The sequence below is a fragment of the Miniopterus schreibersii genome (genome assembly GCF_964146895.1).
Source record: "Miniopterus schreibersii genome assembly, chromosome: 2".
Taxonomy (NCBI): Eukaryota; Metazoa; Chordata; class Mammalia; order Chiroptera; family Miniopteridae; genus Miniopterus; species Miniopterus schreibersii.
Window position 1 is genome coordinate 156,067,782 of NC_138102.1, and position 22,093 is coordinate 156,089,874.

A 22,093-nucleotide genomic window follows, 5' to 3' on the forward strand; every position below is an offset into this window, starting at 1 on the left:
GTTGAGAGATTTTAAAATGCCAGGTGAGGAAGAAGCTAATCCTTAATCTAAAGGACCAATATAAATGGATCAAAGAAAAAGCACCAGTTAGACTTTAGAACCAGGAAGATTCATTATACAATCCAAAAATAAAACAAAACAAAAGTACCAATCAATTAATCCATCAAACAAACCCCCACAACAGCCCTTAATCACTTCCAGGCTTTTAAAAGTTTAAAACAAATGAAAATGAATACATTTTCTATGTGTTTCAAGGGAAAAGAGGCTCTTCCTGCCTCTAGTTAAACTCTTTAGTTGAAGGTTCTGATGCTCCAATTTTGGAGAATACGACTGCTTGACAGGCAAAATATAGGGTGAAAAAATAGATAATAGTAATTTGGTAACAAATTATAAACTCCAACCAGCCACTAGCACATCCAAGTAATCATTAGTCAGAGTTAGTGGGGTCTGTGGTCTCAGTGTTATAGAGAAGCACTGTCTCCTGTGTTCAAAGTATAAATAGCTAGGACCTTACCTTATCGATAAAGAAAAAAGAGAAACGTATTACTAAGAACAAACAGAGTGACTGTAGAAACACACTACTAATGAGTTCTTTCTCTTAATTTTATTTATTTTTCCAAAAAGCACATTCAAATCAGCATTTCTTTCAATGCAATAATAGGTCATTTAACATTAGGTATTATATAATTTCTTCTCCTAACTACCATCAGTACAAGAATACATAAGGAAAGTTTTCATTTCTTTTCAAACTGAGATAAGTAACAAAGTATAATGTTACTTAACTTTAAAGATACACACAAAATATACGCAATTTTCCATGATCTCACACGTTCATTTGGATTAAATTTCACCTCAATCTCTTTGCTGGTCAGTGGCGTATCTATGGAAATATATTTTGATATAAGTTATTTTTCTGTTTCTCAGTTTTGTGCCTCAGATTTCAAAGGGATAAAAAGGAAGAGCACATTTATTTTCCAGAAATTTCAACACTAAGGAGCAGGCAGGAACGGCAATTTATTATTATAGATATGACTGCTCTTTGGCTCAAACACACCAACCCTGAATCCTGTGCCAAGATGTTCTTCAACGGTCCTACAGTGGGTGGAGCCCTTTACATCAAGGGGTCAAGAGGAAACACTGGAACATTTATTTGACCATATGTGATATTTTATAAAAATGCTATCTTCAGTTGAAGTAGCAGTAAGGTAGGTCTGAAAGGAAAAAGGACTGAGATAAATAAATGAATAAATAAATAAACCGAATCCTAACAAGTTTTTATTCCCACAATTGCAGCCATAACAACAGCTTTAAATTTAATTCTTAAAGGATCAGTATTTTGATCTATGTTAAAAATTTAATGAAGACTTCACAGCCAGTTTCTCGTCTCTGTATAAAAAAAATCAAATTTCATTATAACACTCTATGAGCACCGTCAAAATTTTTTATTTCAAATATCCATTTGAGAAAATGTTCAAATAAATAAATATTATAAATCAGTAATCAACCTGCCTAAGATTTTTTTGACATGGAGGTGACTTTTATATCCTATTTAAAATAGAATTTAATCTGCATTAAATTCAATTATCCAGACCAATCAAGATTTCTATAGAAAAATACTGCATGCCTGTTTCTGATATAGAACATGCAATAATTTACATTATTTATTATTTTCCAAAAGCAAATTGGCCCAATTTCAACACACACTGGAATTTAGAAGAAAGTTAATACAGATACATTTACAGTCAAGGATAGCAGATATGTTTTATCTTGCCTAGTACGTGACTGATTACAGATGCCAAGAACGCAGTGCTGAAAAGGATTATTGGTATTATCAGCATGAACACACCATGATCAATTAATCACGTCTGCCATGGGCACAGGTGCCATATACATGACATATTTTACCATCCCTAGTATGGGAGCTATTGGCCAGGCAGCCTTGAATTCAAATCCCGATGTTACCATTTAATATTTAGACAAATTACTAGTTTCCTTGGCTGTAAAATGGGAATAATAATCCTTAAGTTTGTCAGAGCTAAATAACAATAACCATGAAGACTTAAAAACAACCTGACATGAAATAATTACTTAATAAAAAGTAGCTATTGCTAGTATTACCACAGGACTTCGAGTGTTTCGGAACTCATTTGTGACCGACCACTGAATATGATCTTGACACAGGCAGGTCCCTGCCAAAGTTTGCTGCTTAGTGAGTGAGCTCTCAGCAAGTCATGGGACACATGGCACCAGCCAGCTGGGGCTGCATCTGCTGAGCAGGGGCACTGGCAGCTCAAGCAGGCCACGGACACAACCCCACGAAGCAATAAAGGTCCACTCTCAAACTCCTGAACCAGTGCTACAGGTCTGAGGTTTGTCCATGCAGCAGAGAAATGTGCCATTTGCTTAGAGTGAGGTTTAGAAAAATAATGGTTTCAAAATAGAACCACTTTATTCTTCCTGAGACCACTCACCCACCTAGCAAGTATAGGACAAAAACTGGTAATTACACTCTGTAGAGAATTTCAGGGTCTTAATCTAGGCCTACTCAACACTAGCCACATTGAAAGAAAACAGACTTCTATCAACATGAAATCACTTTAGTGACAAAATATACATGTAATGGGGAAAAAAAACCCAACCTTTAAAAGTTAAAGTTAGTTTAAAAATGCTTATACACATAACCAGGAAGAATGAACAATACAGCCAGAAGGAAACTACATCTTTTTATTAAAAATGCGAAGTTTTCAATAGTTAACAAGTGTCAAATCTTAGGATATTATTTGAAGTTCTAACTCCATGGATATAATTACTAATGAACAAGTGGCTTGGCTACTAGTCCGGGTCCTATTGCATGATTTTAGTGAGCTAAGTGAATCTGACTGGGAAGCAAAAAAACTGGAAGGACACAGGATTTCAAGAGTCAGCAGACCTGGGTTCACTGCTAATTTTAACCGTGTAACCCTGACCTCCCTTAAACTCAGGCAGGGTCATTTCTTCATCTGTACAACACTGATAAGAATATTTTTCTCTTCAGTTTGCTTTTGAGCATCAACCTACACTCACCTATTTAAGAGTTTTATGAGCACTAAAGTGCTGTCCCACCAGGTGGCTCTCACTAAAGAAGCCACATTTTCCCATGGTTTATAAAGTATACTTGAATTACCGGAAACGAGAGAGAAGCTGGGAGGGAAGTCCTGTGGGCACACCACATGAGAACTCTGCCCTTTTTATTGGGTAAAAAACTGGGCCAAGCTCCCTGAGGACGAGCACATGCCAACAAAGAACCCCATGGGTAACATGCTGCTGACTACATGGAACTTTCATCTTCTTTTTTTTACTCTGGGAGATACAATTTCTTTCATTTTTTTGATTCTATAAATTTGGGTGGAGAGACAGAGCACCAAGACAGAATACACAGCTGTTAAAGCTCCCACGGAAGGAAAGATGGACACAGGATGCTCAAGAAAAAACAAATGTGGAGACTAACCACAGTCCCCACCAACTTTTAAAAATTCAACTCACATGATTAGTAATAATATATAATACATGAGCACAGTTCCGTTTGGTTGTCAAGAGCAATATACTGGTGAGAGGCCAGACAGGGAGATTCCTCTTATTCTTCTGTCCTCAGAGACACATGAAGCCATTTACAGCCACCGAAAAAAAGGGTGAATAACTACAATTCACGTAATCAACACTAAGATATTCACTGGCAGTTATAATGTTATTTGGGGAAGAAGAGATTTGGTTTTCTCACTTTTTAAAAAAATTTTTTTTTCCTAATATATCTTTATTGATTTGAGAGAGAGGAAAGGAGAGGGAAAGACAGAAACATCAATGATGAGAGAGTCACTGATCGGCTGCCTCCTGCACGCCCCCGACTGGGGATCGGGCCCGCAACCCGGGCATGTGCCCTGACCGAGAATCGAACCCCGATCGCCTGGATCCTAAGTCGACACTCAACCGCTGAGCCACGCCCGGCCGGGAGGTTTTCTCACTTTTAAATATTAAATGCCCGACAGCTTTTCAAAGAGTCATTTCTAATACTTGGTACTTACCATATACCAGAACTGTTCTAGGTGCTTTGCATGTACTATTTTATTTAATTCTCATAATAATCTCAAGGGATAGGCCCCGTTATTATCCCTACTCTTAGAAAAAGAAACCACGGCAAAGAGAAGTTCTAAACTGTGCCCAAGATCACAGGCCCTCTAGGGGGAAGTCAAGATCTGAATCAAGGCGGTCTGCAACCAGAGCTTAAACTCTGAACTAACTCTCTACCATCTAATAAAACAAATAATTATACAGGATATATTTTATACTTGTTTCAGAAGCTTTAACTAGGTTATCACTGAAGTTCATGCGTCAGTCTCTATTAATCAGTCACATCATCACATTTACTTGATGGACTCAGGTGTCTCTGGGATTGAAGGTGAAGAGGAAGACGGGGCCTGGAAGAGTAACTGACACTATCAGAAGTCACACTGCTCGTCAGGAAGAGGGCAGCTATTCCGGGAAACATCTGGCTAATCTTTTTGGAAAAGAGGTTCTGAGGAAATTCTCAAGGGGCCTCTTGATTATGGAGTACTGACCAAAGTCAAGTCTACCGTTTTCAGTGGGGACTTCTTTGCATGGGCATGCGGCCGAGTCAGCTCTTAGAAATGGGGCTGACACAAACCAAAATGTCATCAGGCTGCATCCTAAAGAAACTGCAATAAAAACTTCTGTCTTACTGCTACCAGATTCATTCATATGGGGCTGCAATATATAAAGATATAAATTATGCAGGGAAACACCAAGATATAAAAACTAGGATCATTACTTCATCTGTAATTAGTCATGGACTCCTTGCCATTCCAATTTTCACTGTGAGCCACTTGGAAATAAAGAAAATTTCCCCACTTTTAAGTTCAATAGTCTCTTCCGCAGTCTCATAATTGTCAACCTTTCTAATTACAAGAGGATCGCTGGCCCTATCTCTAACCACCTCCATCCCCTCTAAGTGTGTCTGCTGCTTGCCCCTCGAGACACCTCCTTTTGATGGAAGTCCTTCAGATCCGTCTTTGTACATCGCTCCCCGCTGTTCCTTCAGATGACTACTTATCTTGTACACAATCACATCTGCACCATCTCTACACGTTTTATCCTAAATGTTCTTCAGATGAGAATCTGTCAACTCAAATAGCGTGGTCAAGACATCCGTGATTCTCTGTGACACCTTTGCCACTGCAGCTCCCTCTGAGGACCATGTCCACCATCCCAGACACAAAGCCCCGAGAATTCTCTGGGTTCTGTGGATGCTGCTGGAGGCTTCTGGTTTCTGAGGTACAAAGATGGCTAATTCCTCAGGAGATCTCAGGAGATCTTGGGCAGAACAAGAAGTTCAGTTCTTAGGGGCCCACAAAATAAGCGATAACCACCTCTGGATTCCAAAGAGGGAAAGACATGATGGTACCAGGGCCCTTAAAACACTTAAAAGTGACAAAAGTACTCATCTGGAGAGGGGCAGTTTCTAGTCTGGTATTCATACGTAGGACTGAGCCTAACCAGTCTCCCTTTTATCTCCCAGTTCCCTCCCCCCTGCTTCTTAGGTATCCAGAAGTCCCTCATTGTTACCCTCTGCCTGGTCGTCCAAAGGCCCAGCCCACCATTCCCTGCTCTGTCCCATCACTAACGGTGCAATGCTGCAGCCCAGGACGTTTTTCTTCTTCACCAAGTCTTCCTCATGTTCGCTAACTAACCAAAGTACATTAAATTAGTCTCTAATTGGTAACATAAAAAGAGATAATTAGGGCAAGAGAGCTTTCCTACTGTCCCTTAAAAAAACGACAGCACCCATTCTCAGGGCCAGGGGGATCGGGGTGCAGCAAGCTGGGGTACCTAGGGTGTAAATGTAAGGAGGCTCCCTTCTCAAATGCCACCACTGGACTTGCAGGACTCAGAGTGAGTGCCCCGTACGCCCTGTGGGCGCCTCGCTCCCTTATCCTAAGGACCTGCGCCATTCTGCTTACAAGTCCAGGGGCTAAAATGGGCCCAGTGCACAGGACGGGAAAACTGCAGCTGCTTCCGAGCTGCTGCCTACGGAGAAGCAATCGGTTCTACTCTACCTTCTATTTTTCCACTAATTTCTAATTTAGTTTCTGGCTAAAATCTAAGCCCTTGGCTGGTGCCTGACCAACTTTCCTCAAACAGAAAAGGAACAAACACTGGAGACTGAGAAAGTCTCCTGTCCCTGGGCCTCAAAATCCACGTATCAGCTATTTCAGGCTACGTGACGCCAGGTGCCTGGAGAGCCAGTGATGTGGTCACAGGCGCCCCTCGTATCAGCTCCAGCGTCTCCGCTCTGCCCCACTGACTGCTGTGCTGGATTAGGGAAGGAAGGAAGGAGCATTATGACCCATCTTAAGACAAAAACAAAAGAGCTCCCTTCTGACTTTACTCCCTCTACCGGCTACCTCCCATTCCCTGTCCCCTTTTCATTTTCTCACCTCCCACCTCAACGGAGCTTATTTCCATCAGGCTCGCACCTCCATCGTGCCACTAAAGCCACTTTTGTCAGGGTCAACCAGTCACCTCCACGTTGCTAAATCTGAGCATCAATGCACATCCCTCCCTGTTCCTGATGCACTTTCTGCGTTCGGCTCCAGGACTGCATCCTCTTGGTTGTCCTCCAGCCTCACTGGTGTTCCTTCTCAATCTCCTATTCCTGGAGCTTTATTGATGTCTGAGCGTCCCCGATCTCCGTCACTGGTCCTCTGCTATTTTCCACTTATAGTTACTCCCTGATGATCTCATTCAACTTGATCATAACTTGAGATACCTGACAATTCCCATATTTATATTTCTGGCTCTCTCTGACTTCAGTCTCACTTTCAGATGCCTAAGTCAACCTTGCCATTTTGATGTCCAGTAGACACCTCAAACTCAACATGTCTTAAAAGGAACTCTAGATCTTATACCCCTGGTCTCTTATACCCACGCTTTTCATTTCAGTAAAAAATTACATTCAACTGTGGTTTTTCATTAGGTTTTTCATTCGCTCCACTGTGTGGGGCTGTCCTGTGCATGACAGAATGCCTGGCACCTGGCACCCATTCATCAAGTGCCAGGAGCATCCCTTCAACTACTGTGACAACCAAAAATGCCCTCACAAATTTCCCAGACACCTGATGGTGGAACCACTCTTGCTTAGAAAGACTGCTCTAGAAATGAAGTCTACGATCCTACAGCAAGTCTTGACTCTGTAGTTTTATCAAAAGAAGTGTGGTCAACAAACGGAAAAACACAAAGTGCCATCCACCGTGAGTGTGGAATTCCAATTCATTCAGGAATATCCCAACATATCCATCGGTTCTCAGCCCAGAAAACCCCCTTGTCTTAATGTGTTGAGGAGCTTGGCTTTCTTGTGAGATGAGGGTAGGGTCATGATAGCCGGCAGCTATGCCTTATACATACCTTGAAACCTTGGGAATTCTGCTGCTATGGAAATCCATTTTGCAGTAGAAAATCAGATGAGAAAGTACCAGTAGATAGGAAAGAACACTGGACTGACTGGAAAGAATGAGAGTTGTAATTCAGGCTCTGAGAATAAAGAGATATATTCACCTATTGGACTGATCTTTCTCTACTTGCTTAGGCAGTGGGACCACAAAGATGAGAAGAGTTTTTGCCCTAAAGACTATGTCTAGAGGAAGTAAATCAGTCTCCAACTCAGTCTTGGTTTCTTTACCATCAAAGCCAAATCTCCAAAGTGCTTTTCAAGTGAAAAATAAAATTACAATTTTATGTATATGCTTGAAATATGTGGTGGTGTAGCATCGGGAAAATACAAAATGAAGCAGGCAAGACAGTCCTAGAGCTCAGGTGAAGTTACCCACATGACATTATTTTATTTTTCACATCAGGATATAAATATTACTATATAAAATTACTGTTTTGTTAACAGTAAAAATCACAACTTACATTTCTACTTCTTGGTGTAATAGAAAGATTGAGAGTATACATTCAAATGATCTTTGGGAGCAAAATGGAATAAAAATAACAGTTAATATCAGCCTGTTTTTCTAAAAGCATTATTTGCTGTACCCCCCCACCCCAAAAGCAATCTTTAATTATTTCTCCCTTTACACAATTCATATTCTGACAAGGCAAAATATGCAAAAAATTGTCTAGTGACTAGAGCAGCTCACAGGAGAAAATATTAACAAACTGAATGGAACATTGAATCAACTTGCTGGAAACAGTATAGCTTTTAATGTTACCTATTTATATCTAATTTTACAAGGAAGAACATTTTAAAGTAGCAATATCTTCTTGAACATGAGAATATGTTACATATTTAATTTCTTGAGATTATACACAAATTATCAAGAATAAAAAGCATGAGTTACTTTTCTGCTTAGAGATATCTGAAGTTAGGTTACTCCCAATCATTAATACTTCTACTTATCCTCCAACTAGAACTTTGTCTACTTCTAAATAATTTTGATCCTTTTAATTAATTACCATAAATCCCAGAGCCGCTAAAAGAGTGTTCCTATAAAACTAGAATAAGAATCCTGTCTTTTAAGTTAGTCATCTCCTTCCCATCTACACTCGTGTTCACACCCAGCTGCACTTATTTGTCCCCAGACACATCATGCCCTATGCGCCTTTCTAGGCTTTGCATATACTGAGTGCCAGGCTGTTCTAGAAGGCCTTTTCCCCACTCCCTAAAAACCTACTCACCTTTAGACACTTGGCTCAAGCAATATCCATAAGCAGCCTTCCTTAACCTCTACACAGTTAAAGTGCTCCCACAGCACCTTCTTCATTCCACTATTGCATAATTTATGACATGACTATACTTATTTACTACCTGTCTCGCTCGCAGTAGATTCTCTGTAAGCCTAAAAACTGGGCAATGTCTGGTGTGAACACAAATTTGCTAATGAAGGAAACTATGGAAGGTAATGTTTGATCCTTTCACAAATGATCCAAACCTTGAGGCCTATTACTTCCTCCAGTTTTGTAATATTAGAAGTTATTTACAAATTATAAGAAAAACACATTTGGTATGTATATTATCAATTATTCTATCAATGTTCAAGGTTCAGCTAGATTCTCCCCCCCCAAGGAAGTAAAATACCTCTGTGGCTGATGCATAGAACACATGCCCTTGATTCACACAGTCTATTAGATGCATAGGAAAATTCATACTTGAAATATTTACCAAAAAAAAATTCTCCTATTTGGACTATGACTCATCTAAAAAACAGGAAAGCACAAAAGAAAAAAAAACATACCACAGGAGAGTTTACAGGGACAAGTGGGTGCGGTTCAACCATATCATTCATACCTTTCAATGTCAAAAAATTCAAACAATGGAAATCAACCCTCCACTCTAAACTGAGGAACCACCTGTGCAGTTAGTTATGATCACCGCTTACAATATCTCGTCTGATGAACTATAAAGATACATTAAGGAAGTGTGGGAAGTAAGTACACAACACAGCAGAAACACCTATACATAAAACTTATCCAATAGCATAGCTGAAGTAATTTAGAGAGACAGACAAGAGAATTAACAGGTGTGCAGTTTCCAGATACATTAAACATAGGGACACAATGCTCTTTATCATTCCAGGGATGCATGATATAAACAGATGTATCACTTCCAGGAAGCACGATACCAAATGCACAGGTACAGACCATAGTCGAATGTGAATGGCAGCCAGGAATGCAGTCTGTTCAGCCCTGCCCAAGGACTCTAAGGATCCCCTTGTTATTAATTTCTGTGTATAGTTCATCACAAAAAAACACGTCTTTACAGTAAGTATATACTTGTCAAAAAGGCATAAAATGAAACCTCAGATATTTGTTTTTTTTAAAAACTGAATCCATTTTCAACTTTCTGAATATATGTTTGTTTTAGAAAATCTATAATAATAATTTAGAGTTAACAAATATTATTATTTCCCTGTAGTTCTTGGAAATAATCATCATTAGCACTTTTGTATATTGCCTTCTTATTTATTTTCTATGTAAATATACTTTAAAAAATATATGGCAATATAAGGACATTATAATTCATATCATGCCCTTGTATTGTCACTTTTTAAGTTACTATACTTTTTCCACTTAATTAAATAGTTAAACTAGATAAATAGGTGGGTAAGTAAGTAGCTAGGTATGGTAGACGGACAGACAGATGCTATTACTGGCTGCAGAGCAGTCTACCTTCTAGTTGCATCATATGAGCATTCTTACTTCTCCCACTGCCAACATTAGGAATTACACAGGTCTGCTTGTGTTACATTTTATGTATGGGTCACACATATGGGTTATGTACATGTTTTTGAATCTTTAATAATATGATTGGTATACCAAATATAATATTTCTTTAAGTATTAAGGTTGAACAAATCTTTAGGCTACATCTGTTTACATTCCTTTTAAACTAACTGTCTACCAAGCACTACAAACGAATTTCTAATTGGGCACTGAGTATTTCCTTACTAATTTGAAATAATTCTTTACATGTGGGTATTAACTCCTTTTATATATATATTACATATAGAGAGAATACTTTTTGTGATCTGACATATACTAAATTTGATGTATTTTTAATGTAATTATATATATGAATCACTCTTTTTTAACCTCTGCTACTGTATTTTACTTTATCTTTTCCTAAATCCAGCAGATACTCATGGACATTCTCTTTTAGTATATTTATTACTATACTTTTTATATGATTTATAATGGCATTTTATCAATACAACATTTTTCTGAGCTTTCTATTCTCTTCCAAATATATGTCTATTTCATGAACATCATACAGTTTATAAAATCTAGCATTACAAGTTCTCCTTCATTATTCCTCTTTATATAAGCATTTTGTGGCTATTTTTTCTATAAAAATGAAATTCAGAATCACTGATATGTAAAAAATTACTGCTGAGATTTTGATTAAAATTATATTATACTTACAAATAAATGTGAAGAGAATGAAAATAATTAATGAATTGTCTTCGTATCTAGAAACAGTATCCACATCCTGGCAGTGAAGTTTAATAGTTTCCTTCCCACATGCCATTGACATTTCTTACAAAGTTTAATCCTCAGCATGCGTTTTGTTTCTACTATGAATGGGCTCTTTTTTCCTCATATTTTTGAACTGTTATTACTATGTAGGTCATATTACATTATTTAAATAGAACCTCACTACACTCTATTAGTTTCAGTTGATCGTCTTGGGATTTAGTATTATCTATAAATAATTTTAAACTTTCTAATACTTCTCTCTTTTAGTCCTTCTTTTCCTAATATACTAGCTTGATATTTCGGAGCTATTTTAGACAGTAGTGATGACAGCTGCTTATGCTGTTAATTCTAATAGAAGATAAAAGCCTACAGTTTCATCATTCTTAGTATTTTCATTACTGACAGCTTGATTCCAATTTTGTTTTAAAAAAGTACAGATACTTCTCATAAAATATTAACTGTAGAATTCTCTAAACAGTGAGATAACGAGTGATTTTATTTCCCTTCACATTTTGCCAGTAAATGGATTGTTTAGGTTTTCTAAATCTATCTTTACACTTTTTAAAATTTAAATTTTGTTGATTTGTGTTTTTAAAAGAATCACTCATTTGATTAGGATTCTCATACATATGTGGAAAAGCACCTACAAAAATATTATCACTTTTTATCTACAGATAACTATAGTTAAATCCCATAACTTCTAATTTTGAATATTTTTATTAGACTAGCTACAAACTCTTCCAACTTATTTTCCAAGTTTCCTAAAGTGAATGGGCACACACGTCCTTACCTCCTATTTCTCTGAACATTCCTTACTTATGGAGAACATTTTTAACTGCAAATCTTCTTGATTAGCAAACAGTATTTTGCAAAAGGCAAGAGAGAAGCAAAAGATAAAAAGCTTTTTATTTAGGAAAAACATTCTACTGTCCTTTGTGAAAGACGGCATACCTAAAAATAATGCCTGGATACAAATTTCTCAAAGTAAACTTACTCTGCTAATAAAAACGATACCTCATCTTTTTTTATTAAAATACACTTGTGCTTTAAGACAACAGGACAAGAGGCCATCAAATAAAAATATTAACAATTTGATATTAGGAAAGTAAAAACATTCCCAGATCAACATTCCATGAAAACCAGATTCCAATATTCTTACTATTAAGACTTGCATTTAACAAATGTATGTGGCCATTTCTTCAAACCCCGTTTCTTTCTTCATTAAGTAACGAGTATATTGAACCTGTCTTGCCATCTGAAATGAGCTGGAGATACATTATCAAAAAATGTCAACTTCAAATATAAACAGCTAAACTTTTCTTTTTCACTCTACCAGGGAAGTTTCAAAATGTTACAAAAATGCAAACCGCTGCCCACGTTCTAAAAACAGAAATGAAACAATTAGGTCACAATAGTTGGCTCCTCTCTTGGAAGAAGAAAAAAAAAAGATGACGAATGTGACTGGAATGTTTATTGTCACTGAGATTCTTCAGGCCCGGGTTCCAAGTACGAGGCAGGTTACTATGACAACTTAAGTTTCAGAAAACGTCCCCCCTCCTACCGAACTGTTTTCTCCATAAGATCATCTCAGGCCTCCTAAAACCTGTGCGCACGAATTACCTGTAACAACAATAAACGTCTCTTCACCACTTTTACTCAGGAATGCCCTAATCTAAAGCATGAAAACCAACTATAAGCATAGAAAAAATAAATTCCATTAAGTCTACATGGGACAGAAAACCCAACCTGAAAGCACACACATACACTGCTTAAAATATGAAATGTTGAGACTATTCTGAAACTGCTCCTCACTACCAAAGGCACAGTATATCACCCCCATCGGCTTCGCCCCGGAACTACGGGAATGACCTGCAAGGCCATTCTGAAAGAAGAGCACGGAGCTAAACCCTACTTACCATTATTTCCCCCTCACTAATGGTTTTATAGGAAGGTACCAGGAAAGGGGGGTGGGGAAGCCCTAGTACAAACAGAAAGAGAAGCAAATAAACAATCTGTAAAGTCTTATTTGTTTTACCCAATCTGTGGCGTTTTTTTTATAGAAAATATGGGCTTTAAAGTTTGCTCTCACAGTTCCAAATTTATAAACCTAACAAAGATGCCTTGCGATAAACTGTGAGTTACTCTCTATTATCATGCTTTAAAAGAATAACGGCTTGGGGAAATCTGCATCTTTATGGAGAAAATGTGATTTAGTAGAGATAATCTGATTGCATGGCATTAAAAATTAAAAGTAGCTCCATGAAAAAAAAACAAACAAGTTCTTTTACAGTGTAGTAATACTGAGAATCGCAAGCTGGCTTTGCTCATCAAAGTTAGCATGACTAAAATGAGATGCCTCATTCAGAAAGACGGGGAACTCACATACCCTCCCCTTCTACGAGTAAGCTGGGTTACTTCAGTAACCAACACAGGCAAAAAGTTTTATAAGTTTCATGCATAGCTAGCTATACCCTAGCCCAGGAGCCTTCATTTATGTAAAACAAACAAAACTTAATTTAAAAAGGAAAACAAAGCAGTGTGTTAAAGGAGCCTCTTTGCACTTGAGGTCAATAATGAAAGTCATTGAATTTTTAGTGTACTGAGCCTTTGAGCAGAAACAGCCGAAAAAATAAAAACTGTTCAGCAGCAAACTCCAAGCAACTCACACATCTTCCATAAAAGAAACAAAATAATTAAATTATTCAAACTCAAATGTACAAAATCCCTTAGCATTAAACTTGAACTATAGTTCCTTCTTGGTCTAACTTAACATATAAATCCTCTTAAACAGAAATAATTCATGTATAAAAGAAAGGTTTATGGAACAGCTTTATTGGCAATGGAAGCTAAAACTAAAATTTAAGTGTGTAATCATGGAGAGAACTTTAGTCAGTTTAGCTGCATAAGACATTTTTTTTCCTTATGCTTTTCCTCGAGACTACTACAAACAGTACGACGTTACAAGGAGCAGGGCCCAACTAGGAATTTTCAGGTCTCACAGGGACATAATAAAATTGCCTTATTACAATAAGACTATCATTTACTCTCAACACATGTGGCCTTCTAGTCATGGTTTTTCCTAATCCACAAGCAATGTAGCAGAGCCCACAGAACAACTGAACCAGGGAGAATGTGGACTAGTGCTTTTAGGAATCCATTCCTTCCACATAGTCTAGTAATTACTGGAAGGTTCTACGGTTATACTTCTTTATTCCAGGGAGAAATTAACGTATGTGAGACCTTCGAAATTCATCAGCTAGGCAAAAATGCAAGCACATAACTTGCAAATGAGGGACTATAAGTAATTTATGAGAGAGCACGCTGGCTGGTGCCCTTACACAGTTTACTCACCTGTAAAATGTGAACAGTTATTTATAAGTAATTCACTTACTACAAACAAGGTCAAATTATTTTCCCTCTTGGGACCAATAAGTCACTCTAATGTTCAAGACGTAAGAGATAATGCACATCAAACATACAAACAGCAAGTGGGATATTCTCACCTCAAGGGATTTTGTGCCCCTCTTTACTTAATGGAGCCAATTCTTGGCACTACTAAAGAGATGGAAGTGCAAACTACAGGATATATTTCAGACTTATCAAAACCTAGCCTTTCACTTAGAAATATGTAAGTGTCTGCTTTAAAAGAGGCTGTCTGTCCATTTAAAGCATTAGTAGAATAGTGTCCAGGGAGCCCTAGAGTGGTGATACAATCTGTAAAATTTTGCCTCAGACTCCAAATTTGGAACCCAAAGTATGTTTCATGATGCTAGTAGTGTCAATCCAATTTGAACCTAGGATTTACATTACAGTGGCAAAAAGATAAAATGTTGCCCAGCCAGTGTGGCTCAGTGCATTGAGCCTTGTCCCATGCACCAAGAGGTCGCAGGTTCAATTCCTGGTCGGGGGAGGGGAGGGACTTTCGGGCTCCATCCCCAGTAGGGGGCATGCAGGAAGCAGCCGAAAGGTGATTCCCTCATGGATATTTCTATCTCTCTCTCCCTCTCCCTTCCTCGCTCTCTAAAAAAAATTAAAAATCAATAAAACTTTTTTTTTTAAAAAAAGATACCATTGTTAACCACACTGACACTTTCCTAAATAAAAGGCTTACAAATGATGATTCTTAAGAGTTCAATAGGGAACACAATCTATAAAAGTCTCCCATACTTTAAAAAAAAAAGTGTTTTTAAAAACACATTATAGGGACTTAAAAAAAAACACATTTTTTTTAAGTCCCCATAAGTGATATTCTAGGATGTAGTAAGGAGTACAAATATACAGACTCACCTTGTCACGCTGGGATCCTCAAGCAGGAAGAGTGTGAGGTAGTCCTGAGGAAGGGCAGAGCACCAGGCACAGGCACCTGAAAGGGTACACAGTGTTCTTACAGGCCTGGCTAATTTTTATCTTAAAAATGCTAAATCACCCCGTTGCAACGTATAATCATTGAAGAGTAAAAATACACAAGCTTTCGGCTTCAAACAGTTTTCCCAAGAAGACTTCTTCCTCCCCTTTCTGACCCTCCCCTTTAGTCATTTGAGCTGCAGTACTTGTGGAGTGGGTTTGTTTGGTTTGGTTTCAATTAGTATTTCTGTGCCTTTGAAAAAGGAATTTCAGTTGTTTCTTAAAAAGGTTACTTGGTGGGCCCATGGTGTTCTAGGAAAGACTGCGTGCCTTCTTCTCCTGACCAAGGCTCCCTGCAATACCACAATAATTTCTTGAAAGCAGTTTAACAGTTAGACATTTGGAAAATTGCCTAAGGTCAAGGCCTGAAAATGAAGCTGGAGGAGAGAGCTCAGGCTTTTGGTGCTAAAAAATAAAAACAAAAGCACGCTGCACTTTTCCTTGGTGAGTACAAATTACAACCACTGGCTAACTAAGAAAGAAGGTGACTTGGCACCAGTTTTTTGACCACTCTATGGCCTAATGCTGTGAGAATGTGAAACTGCCATGACGTTAGTTACAAAGAAAGCCTAGGAAAGAAATCTTGGCTACAAGGCGAGAATTGACGCAATTCTTATGTCTGCTACATTCAGACTATGCTCTTAACAGATGTTTCTGCATTTATTTATAGAAGGGTTTACTTTAGTAACAAGACCATCTTCCGTCAACCATATTTTTAATATACCAAGAAACTGAAGTACTTTTATTATGAAGAGAAAATGCCACCAAAAAAGTTACAATCAAATTCTTAGTTATGAAATAGTATGAAATATCAAATAAGAAATAGTGTAAGAAGAGCTCGAGGACCCCAAATCTGATGGAAGCTATCAGAAAATATATAAATTTCACACACAACTGAGGAAGGGAGACGTTAGACCAAAGTGTCCCCTTCCATACCTGGGTTCTCCCTGCTCAGCTACTCTAACTGTGAATGGAGACATTGTCCCCAAATCTGGTAACTGGACTAACACTTCATATAACTTAATAGTTTTTATAAAAATGCCATTCACTTCCGGATTATTTTTTACATAGTGTTATAGCTGCAATGCAAAGGTGCACTAGAGTGCATGCTCTCAAGTTTTACAAGAAAAAGAGACTAGCAGTCACATTAAAACTGTTTCTAATGAAAATGAAAAGGCTTTAAGCCAACTAGATAAATCACAGAATTCCTGTTTTATCCTCTTAGATGGGTTAGAGCCTTCTGGCTTCAATGGACTGACTTATCTCCTAAATAAGCCAGAGGAACGACACATTTGAGGCTCATGTGCTGCTCAGTAAAAGGGGCTGTCCACGGAGGGCGATGTCATGGGAGAAGCAATGAAGGGGCAACCCTGCTGGAAGAGAGGACTGGGTGGCGAGTTCAGAACCATGTGAGAAGACACAAAAGAGACTGACCACCTAACTCCCACCCTTGGGCCTGGAAACTATCTGGAATCCAGCCTATTTGGCAAAGGGATTCTTATTTAGTTAAATCAAAATCTCTTTTCCTACCCATCTTTTCTTCTTTAAAGCCTCACCTCTCTTTTTAGCTTTGTTTTCAAGGAAATCTTTTGGAAGTGGGAAGTGGGCAGTTGACAAGGAGTTTCTAAAATTGGCATAATCATCTTTTGTCCATGAAATAAAGTTCTTACTACCAGAGCCAGACCCTTAAAGGCCAAGGAGGTTATGACATCTATTGCCTCATATACAATTCAAAATGATACTGACATATATGCTGACATTAACATCTCTCCTTTTTAGATTTTTATAATTGTAAAATTCTGGATGAGTCAAGGCTCTTTGGGATAGGATGGGATGGGAAGTGTCCCAGTCCTGCCGGTATCCTGGGAATGTGCTTGGCTGCCTGTGGGAAATGCCGAACCTGACAAGAAGGGAGGGACTCGGGCTGTTGGACACGTGTCCTCACCTCTCAAGTTCCTGAGAGGCCTCAATTGTCTCCCATGCCAGGCCTTACCAATTTTTTGTGTTGAACAAGCTCCAGTTTATCCTCCAAGAGTCAACTCAAATATCTCACACTCCCTGCAAACCTTCCCTTATCCAAACTGATTATTCCAGGTGTATCCAAGAGACTGGCTAACAGTACTCACTGGCACTGTTTCCTAAATCCTCACAAGCCTATGAGGTAGGTAAGTTGTAATAAGAGAATGTCAGAAAACTAAAAAATAGAAAGGTTGCCCGGCCGGGCGTGGCTCAGTGGTTGAGCGTTGACCTAGGATGCAGGCAATCGGGGTTCGATTTCCGGTCAGGGCACATGCCCGGGTTGCGGGCTTGATCCCCAGTTGGGGGCGTGCAGGAGGCAGCCGATCAATGACTCTCTCATCATTGCTGTTTCCCTCTCTCTCTCTCTCTCCTTTCCTCTCTCTGAAATCAATAAAGATATATATTTTTAAAAATATACAGAAAGGTTAAATAACTGGTCCAAGGTCATACAGCTATTAAATAGGAGAACCAGGAATTGAACTCAGGCAAATGGACTTCAGAGCCCATGATCTTAAACAACTGAGCTCGCCATTTCCAGTATGTATCTCCATTGTCATGTTTGCCTTTGCTTGAGGGCAGAGACATTTGCTACTGATACCGGCATTCACATTGCCCAGCACATAAGAGGCTTAATGAATTCACAGGGTTTTACAGTATAGCAGTGGGTTGTTCAGTGAAAACTTTGTCGCGCTAAATGATTCCTTCTATCTAGATATAATTCTCCTATGGCCACATGTCTGGAAGAGAGATATCTGTTACATAAGCAGTTGAAATGAATCATTAATGAGCATATACCAACATGCAAAATTTGGAGTAAACGGAAGGGGTAAAAATTGGAAACCTCTATACTCCAATAATTATATTACGATATTTCCGATAAAATTAAAAGTATTCACTGGACACTTCAAAATATGGGCTAAAGATAAGGCATTCTACTACTTTGGTAGCCAGCCTCTAAGACAGCCCCCAGAGATCCCCAGGCCTCCTGGTCTTCATACCATTGTGTATTCTCCTCCCACAATGAGCGAAGTTAACTTGCATAGCCAGTAGGATATCATGGAAATAACATATGACTTCCAGGCTAGGTTATGAGAGGCAATGCAGCTTCCATCTTCCTCTCTTTGATCAACTGCTCATGTTACACGAACGTATCAGCAGCCCCACGAGGAGGTCCACATGGTAAGGAACTGAGGCTCCCTGCCAACAATCAGTTCAAATCTGCCAGGCATGTGAGCGAACCACCTCGGAAGTAGATCTTCCAGCCCCAGTCAAGTCTTCCCATAGACTACTTATGATTTGGAATGACATCTGGACTGCAACCTTATGAAAGACCCTGAGCCACAGCCAGTCACCTAGGGCATTCCTGGATTCCCGATGCAAATAAACTAGGTGAGATAAAAAATGTTTAGTTTTAAGTCCCTAGGATCAAGGCAATTTGTTATGCAGCAACAGATAACTAATGAATTTATTGTCACCTCCTCCAAGTCTTTACTTAAATTAGTTTAAAGAATGCAAATAGAAGTTACTGATGTAAATGAACACAGTAACAGGTTATTGCAATTTTAATACACTGAACATAAGCAAAACAGAATGATTAAGAACTCAAGAGCAAAGTAAGTTACAGTTTCCAAGAGGTAGTGTCTTTTTTTCCTTTTTTTCACAAATGAAGTGAAGGATGCAGGCCTTTCATTTGCTTGTTAATGTCTCTTAATGACTACTGATGTGGTATATTCTCTTCTTTCAAATTAGGCCCAGCAGAATGGATAATCAATGGACAACACTGACATTTTCATTACTGTAGAAATCAGAAAAGAGCTTATTGCTCTGGTTGTTCAAATCTTTTAGGTCATATAAGAAAAAGTCTAAAGGTTTTGGAAGAAGCCAGCTACTCTCTACTCTGTGACCCTGAGATGTTCAAAAGTTAAAAAAGCGCAATCTTTTTTACTGAAAAGAAAAAAATCCATACAAATATTCAACTATAAATAAATATTCAACTGTAAATAAGATGTTACAGTACATTTTCAAAAGCATTATCTGTTTGCATCAATAAAATAAATTAAAATCGTGAATATTATGCAAATTTAAAATTCTCCTAAGCCCGGCCGGGCGTGGCTCAGCGGTTGAGCATCGACCTAGGATCCAGGCGATCGGGGTTCGATTCCCAGTCAGGGCACATGCCCAGGTTGCGGGCTCTATCAATGACTCTCTCATCACTGATGTTTCTATCTCTCTGTCTCCCTCTCCTTTCCTCTCTCTCAAATCAATAAAGGTATATTTTTTAAAAAATAAATAAATAATAAAATAAAATAAAATTCTCCTAAATTTTTAGTTTTTCTAATAAGAAGTAGGAACAGTCAAGGGGTTTTTCCTTCTTTAACCTCAAAACTCAGAGACATTCTATATCTCTGAATATAATTCAGTTCTGCTAAAAGCAATATGAAATGCCAATAAGAAAAATATCTTAGGTTTTACATATTCCCTATGAAATGTTAGAATAATAAAAGTTCTGTGGAAATCAATCCATTATGATGTTATCAGCTATATCAGTTTGCAAAGCAGAGGGCAACAGGAATAAAAAAGAATTATTCCTATAATAAACATTCACCAAGTCCTTACTATATTTAAAATATAGTAGGGATTATAAAGGTAGATAAGATACGGGTTTCTTTCCACTAACTATGCAATACTTACGAGACACAGATAACACCTGTTCATAATAATACCAAATACACATTTGTAAGCACGAAAGAGAGGAAAAACGACAGTTGAGCGCCTATCCTGATGGAAGCCTTCATGAAGTAACTCTTTGCATTGGCATGTGGCTGTAAACTTTGAGCTTTTTTATATGAATGCTAAAAGTCCTAGTATACAGATGGCAAAGCTGAAGTTAGAAAGACTGGGTTCAGAAAGACTGATCTGAACCCAGTTCCTGCCTTTGAAGTAATAGCAGGCACTCAGTAAGTGCATGCCAGGAAACACGCTGCACAACTCAGACACTGTTCACAGCCCTGTGAAGGCAAATCCTACAATACTCATCTTGCAGATGAGGAAACTAAGTTTTCAGAAAGATCTGGTACCTTTCCAGGTTCACATGGCCAGCGAATGGTGGAACCCTGATTTGAACTCAGGTGTTTGCTTTTGTCTACCAGACTCCCATCCCTGGTTAGTTCACATAACCCACACTCTTTCCTGCACCTTTCCCTTTTGGGCTAATAAACTGACCCATAAACCATTGGAATTGAAATGCATTGTTAGTCTTATGATTTGTAATTAAATGCCATGCAGGAAATCAGGAGAGCAAAGGAGAATGATAAGACAAGCAAATAATACGATCAATTATTTTTAAATAGCCAAGCAATCATTTTTGTTTAGATCAGTTTGAAAAATGCATTTAATAAACTTTACTAGACAAGTTATCCATTGATTACTTGGATAGGGTCTCCTTCCCCTACCTAACACTTTAATATCCTATACGCCAGGGAGCTGTTTTCAGAGTTTTGATCAATATTCATCAAATTATCTAGGTGTCTTTATTGAAAATTACTCCAATTTGAGTCAATCAAAAGAACCACTATTAAGTACATATAGATTAAAGAACAAACATAAACATATTAATAGAAGCTGTGTTTCTCTACAGAACACACATGAGACAAATAGGACATTAGGACATCAAGCAAGCACTGAGAAAGGAATAGTGTGATCTTTGGTGTGGTCCAGTGGTTAAGAAAGAACACATGGCTGGGCCAAAGTTTAAAGAGAAAACATTGAATTGATGGTAATGTTGGGAGGGAAAAAGACCTGAGGAATAGAAAAGGAAGTAGGTTCCTTCTGCAAAGGAGACATTATAAAGCTGTCTTTACTGTGGCTTGGAAAGTACAGGCTCTGTTGGAGGCACAGTGCATCTGCAGAAGGATTTAGGTAGGATAGGTACACCCCTGGAAGAGCTGCTTTCTAAGACCAGGAAAACGTCAAAAAGATAACTGTTTTTTAATTTAAATAAAGTAAACTACAAAGGTAATAAAATCGATAAAGTCGTAAATAGTCCAACAGATAGTTTCTCTAAACACAATAAAAGGATTCTCTGGAGGAATCGAGTGTTTTGTGTTATATATTAGATCCATTCCCCTGCTGTACCAGTGAATCCTGTCTCATTTCTTGTTTGCAGTCCCAGCACCTAGCACCAAATTTGGCACACTCAGTAACTGAGGATGAAGGGAAGGCCAGGAGGAGGGTCTAGATAAAGCAGGAATCTGACATGCTACTTCCCAAGATGGCAATGCAGACAGGTAGCTAATACAAATTTCTCCTTTCCTTCTCCTCATACAAGGAAGGATTTATTGGGGGATAGGAGGATGATTTTTTAAATGAAAGAAAAAAATTTAATTAAAAAACAAACCTGTGGCTTTAAGTTGTATTTTTGTATTAACACAAATGAAATCCTAAATATTGATTTTGGTCACCACTCACCCTAGAAATTTTTCTAAATACTAAACATCGCTCTAGTTAACCTCTTCTCAGCTTATCAGATTTCATGAGCCTGCTTTCCTGCTGTCAATTAACCATGTTTCAATATTGCTACAAGACAGTAAGAAAAATCCCAACACTGCTGTAAAGACCTGGCGGCTCTGACTGGAAGGTTGTCTGCA

General features: G+C 38.2%; 1 protein-coding gene across 2 annotated transcripts in view; it reads right to left on the reverse strand.

Annotated features, from left to right (window-relative positions):
• The window catches only part of RASSF8 (Ras association domain family member 8), a 95,350-nt gene that overhangs the window by 48,898 nt on the left and 24,359 nt on the right, over window positions 1–22,093 (reverse strand). Inside the window, exon 2 of one of the 2 annotated variants that reach the window (XM_081128148.1) lies at window positions 15,312–15,387. The exons of the other annotated variant lie outside the window; for it this stretch is intronic. The gene's annotated coding sequence lies outside the window, so the exon portion shown is untranslated. The remainder of the gene's footprint in view (window positions 1–15,311; window positions 15,388–22,093) is intronic. 2 annotated transcript variants of the gene reach the window in all.